Source organism: Macaca mulatta, chromosome 3 (assembly GCF_049350105.2).
Source record: "Macaca mulatta isolate MMU2019108-1 chromosome 3, T2T-MMU8v2.0, whole genome shotgun sequence".
Lineage (NCBI taxonomy): Eukaryota > Metazoa > Chordata > Mammalia > Primates > Cercopithecidae > Macaca > Macaca mulatta.
The window spans coordinates 92675581-92681052 of NC_133408.1; the positions used below are offsets into that span (position 1 = coordinate 92675581).

Sequence of the window (5472 nt, forward strand, 5' to 3'; positions counted from 1 at the left end):
GTCATCCTGTACTTCCCTCCATTTTTCTTTCCCATGCCAGTCACTGCTGGGGCTTCGGGGCCCTCTGGGTGCTCTGAGCCCCTCTAGAATGACTAAGAGTCTTCGCTCACTCCTGTCAAAGGGCAGTGGGTAGCAGTCCCTTGGTAATATTTTAGCCGTCTTCACTGATTTTTTTGTGAGAAACCTCCAGAGAATAAAAGTCTTCCACCTCATTAAATTGGCTAATATCTGGTAGATTTATAATGGAAATAGAATCTTCATATCCTAGGCTGGAATAAGGGTTAAAGACAGGTTTGAGGTGGATCAGGGACGCTGTGTTCAGTTCTGAATATTATGAGTTGGAGGCAAAAGGGAGGAATGGTGGAAGACATACTTCCAGGAGGAGGGGTCCAGGTTTGGATGCCAGACTGGAACCAGAGAGATGGATTGTATAATGCATGGATGTGGAGGTTTCAGAGAAGTAGCAACTAAAATTGGTGCCACAGATGAGATAACTGGTAAGTAACTTAAAATATTATTATTCAATGTCAAAACCATCATAGATAATTATAGATTAAAATGGAAAATTAGCGTGTGTAATTAAGTCACACACAAAGACCTCAGAGAACTTTAGTTTTAGCGGGAGACCATTTTGTACCCCAGACTCTTTGGAAAACATAATCACATGTTTCTCTGTTAGGCATGCATGCATGCGTGTGTGTGTGTGTGTGTGTGTGTGTGTGTGTGTGGACATATACTTGCTTCCCTTTGCTGTCATTTTCTTGTTTTGTGCCCACTAGACTGTGTCCTCACTCTTTCTCCATAGTGCCCACCAGGTTACCTTGTCCGTGGAGGGCATCCATATGTGGAAGGATGCTCATTGCAACATTACTAATAGTAGTGAAAAGTGGAAAACAATATAAAATATCTTTAAAAAGGGCATGGTATGGTAAAATAGGATGTATTCACTCTGTGTTAGTCCATTTTCAGATTGCTATAAGGAAATACCTGAGACTGGGTAATTTATAAAGAAAAGAGATTTAATTGACTCACAGTTCTGCATGCCTGGGGAAGCCTCAGGAGACTTACAATCATGGTGGAAGGCACCTCTTCACAGGACAGCAGGAGAGACAGTGAGAGCCAGCAGGAGAAATGCCAGACACTTATAAAACCATCAGATCTCGTGAGAACTCACTATCATGAGAAGAGCACGGGGGAAACCACCCCCATGATTCATTTACTTCCCACTGGGTCCCTGCTACAACACATGGGGATTACAGGGATTACAATCCAAGATGAGATTTGGGTGCGGAAACAGCCAAACCATAGTACACTCGATGGAATGTCATGCTGCCATTCTATGATGGTTGTAAAAAATGTGTTGCAAACTCAAAAATGCATATATATTTTCTCAAAAAACGTATCTCTCATACACCATGTCTTAAGAAGCTGCTGGACGGTATGTTTCCGGCAGAAAGAACAGACAATGGAAAAGGCCCTCAGGACTCCAGACATTGGAGTTATGAGTTACAACTTTAAAATAACAAAAGCTCCCTATGTTCAAAGAATAACAACTGATAAAGAGTAAACCAAGGAAGAAAGAGCTGGGGGCACTGGAATCTGGAGATTCAAAGCAGGGGAGAGGTGAAGGAAACCCACAGGCTGATGATGAAGGGAGCTCCCAGGCTGGTGGCCAACAGCGGAGCTGGAAGGCAGCCTCTGTGAGTTGAGGGCCATCATCGCAAGATCCCTGCTATCTTAGTGCCGTCTGTGAGACCCGAGGAAGAATGTCTGGGGGAGGCTGGTCCTGATTCTTCTCTTGGCTCAGTGCTATTAAAGCTGCTGCTCTCCCCTTGATGCTTGGGTTAGCTCTGAACTTCTCTTGAGGGCTGACAGAGGAGCGCTGTGAAGTTAGAAGAAAATACAGAGCAGCCTCCTCCCTCCGAAGCTCTTTCTGACAGGTGTCTAGTAGGTGGTTCAAATTACAGTTCTGTCTGATGCCCCAGTTGTGTTAATTTGTGGTTTCCATGACTCAGCTATGACCTTGCCTGCAGACATGCCTAGAAAGTGCTCTCATAGATTCTCAGGGAAGCAGAAGCCAGCCTGTGACGCCCATTTTGCCACCTTCTCTTCTGTTGGGAACCCTTGTAGAATAGCGTTGATATTTTCCTTCTCTTACACAGATTTGTGCTTCCTAGGCAATTTTTACAACACTATTTAAAGAAAAGCAAGGGAGTGACTAACACAGAAGGCAGGAAGGGTTTATCTGTCGGGGATAAGGTATCTGACTGTGGCAGAGGCAATATGTGATGGGCAGTGTTGTTCAGACATAAAGGAAGGCCACATTTCCAACCCCCTTTAGAGTTAAGTCGAGGCCGTGTGGCAGCTCTTACCGAAGAAGGCAGAGATGTGTCACTCCTTGAGAAAGGCAGTTAAAAGCAGATGTAAGTTCTCTGTGTCCTCTCTTATTTATTCTACTTAACTAAAAGCAAAAATTCCAAGATGGTGAAATGATGAGTCTTAAATTACTGTTAAGACTCTTAACAGTCTTAAATTTGTTCCAGAGCTTGTGTTTCAATGGGGCCAGAGCCAGGGTCTTAAATTTCTGTTGGAGGTGGCAAAGACAGCTCCTGAGCCTGCATGGACTGTGATGTGAGAGGGACATCAGTGTATGTGTACGTGTGTTTTACATCAATGGCATTTTGAGATCTGTCTGTCGCTGCTGTGATACACTAATGCAGGCACATGAGGGGCCGCTAATGTGGTCATAATAGCCTATTTCTTAAACGGGATAGTGGGTACATGGCTGTTAATTTTATTATTATTATTATTATTATTATTATTGAGATAAATTCTCGCTCTGTCGCCCAGACTGGAGTGCAGTGGCATGATCTTGGCTCACTGCAACCTCTGCCTTCTGGGTTCAAGCGATTCTCCTGCCTCAGCTCCTGAGTAGCTGAGATTATAGGCACGTGTCACCACACCTGGCTTATTTTTGTGTTTTTAGTAGAGACGGCGTTTCTCCAAGTTGGCCAGGCTGGTCTTGAATGCCTGACCTCAGGTGATCCGCCCACCCTGGGCCTCCCAAAGTGCTGGGATTGCAGGCATGAACCACTGTGCCTGGCCATTATTATTCTTTAAACCACAAAATTTTTATATACTTTTCTGTATGTACTGTACATTTCATAATAAATATTTAAAGTCAGTCTCTTATGTACATTGTGACCACCTAAAATTGCAAGTTTATTGATCTTTTTCACTTTGGTCCAGCTGACAGTATATGTGGGAACGTAAAGTAGAACAGTGTTTTGGAAAAGCTGTTTCACAGTATATCTCAAAAACCTAAATACTCTCCTTTATCCAGCAGTTCCACTTTGAAGAACTGAACTAAGGAAATAGTCCTAAATATTGGAAAAGCTTTTACAGAAGGATGCTTATTGCACCATTATTAATAGTTAAAAAACGGAAAGAAAAGGCCATGGTTTATTAAAATAGAGTATATTGACTGGATGGAGTGCCATGCGATATTTCTAAATGATGTTTATAGAAACAATGTTGTAACCTCAGAAATGCACATGACAGATGAACAAGAACAGGATACAAGATTGTGTCTCTTGGGTGATTATAGCTATGTAAAAAATGTATGAAACAAAGAACTCTGTGCCTGACATCTGCAAAGCCTATCCTATGCCTAACTGTTCTTTGAATCATTACTTTAAAATACAGTAATTTAGGCATAATCCAGTCGATATACTTTAGGAGGAAAAATTCAAACGTGTTTGAGATTCTTTTCTTCTTCCAGATTAGGTTTTTAAATTCAAACACAGATTTAATAAATCTAACTTGGTTCAGCAATACAGTTGGAACAATTGAACACATTTGTATGTGAGGATGGAGGAGGGAAGAATGAAAAGGAGGGATTGGGAAGGGGATGGGGATGAAGTTCATAAAAGCACAGTGGCTAGACCTGTAACTCATGGCAGTGTCCAGCTATTTGTCCAATGAGCAGTAAATGGCCTCTAAAGTTTCTCCATTGTGTCTATGATCTTGCATTTCAGCATCTGAAAAGAAACCACAAGAGGTTGGGTTGGTGCAATGTTCCTTTCTTCCCAGGACTTTCTGGTCTTCAAGGCTTTCTTATGAGACGGAAGACCAATGGATGTAGAAGTTTCTAAGAGGACAGGTAAGCCTATCGTCCCTAGATCCTCCTCTTTCCCACTGAAAGACCAAACCACCATGGTCAGTTCAAGCGTTCACTGTTCATTGTTTCCTGTCCAGTGACGCTGCCATGTTTTAAAGCAGGAAGACTTTACCACTTCTCAAAGGTCTTTAATTGCCTGACGACTGCTTCTCTTTGGAAGGCTGTCAGGGTGATGGAATCCCAGATCACAGCACAGATAAAATGGACAAAGAAAGAAAGATACAAGAAGAATGTAAAAATGTCCATAATGAACTCATGTATCTTGCGGAAACCTCTAATCTAATGAGAATGGATTTTGTTGAGAAGATTGTACACCAACAATTAATTATTCATGGCAGAGACATCATTAAGATTTCATTTTGTTTAAAGGCCTCTAAGTGACTTAGGAAATTGGGTTAAGCTAGAGAAGAATTTCAAGAAAGAGACAAGGGAAAGCTTTTCGTTATATTGACTTTTTGTAATATTTTCCAGATAGATATTTTGACTTGGCACATAAATTATACTCTGACTAAAAATCTCCAATGATCTGTCTGAGTAAGAGTCTCCACATGGGTGGATAGTACACCAGTGTGGTCAGATGGTAGCAGATTGACAGAGATTTGTGAAAGGATTAGGAGATTTATTCCAGAATTCTATAATAATTCAATTTGGCTTTTTGGTTAGGAATGCAGTGAGGAGTCTCCTTGAAATAACAATGGGATTTGTACAACCTGTGACATTTTGCACTCAAGGATACTTTTCCCAGTGCACTATGGGATGTGAGCACCTGTTCACTTATAGTACATGTAAGATAAGACACTTTTAATAAAAACTCTGGAGACCTGGAGTAGTATAGACCCTATGCCTGCTTATCTTAAAGACAAACACCAGAAACTGGTGTCAGGTTGCGAGTTCAATGTAAGATTGATTCAAAGCATAAAGCTAGAGATCTAGTGTAAATTTTCAGAGGGATATCGATTACAGGGTCAATTTCTATGGGCAATTAATGCAGGGATTTGGTTTATGTTTGAATTCCAAGCACCCAGTGGTATTCAAAAGTAGCACCCAATTTTATGTAAAATGTAAAATTACATTTTGTGTTTGATTTGGGCACCCCGTAATGATTTACAATAAAGGGTTGGGCTTTCGTTTTCTTGTTCCTTCATTAGAAAGGTTAGGACTTGCCTTTCCTCCTTGATCACTATCCCAGTGTCCTGGGTGCTTGGGATTCAAAACTAAACTAAAATTTATTAGCGGTTGAGAAATGTTAAGGTTGAAATAGTAGATCAGGGCATGTCTGCGTGGAGAACATC

General features: G+C 41.3%; 1 long non-coding RNA gene across 1 annotated transcript; it reads left to right on the forward strand.

The window, feature by feature from the left end:
* The first annotated feature begins 4020 nt into the window (after positions 1-4020).
* Positions 4021-5002, forward strand: LOC144339871 (uncharacterized). The gene is made up of 2 exons (XR_013415405.1): positions 4021-4162; positions 4258-5002. It is a non-coding gene; the product is annotated as an uncharacterized LOC144339871 (long non-coding RNA).
* The last annotated feature ends 470 nt before the right edge of the window (positions 5003-5472 follow it).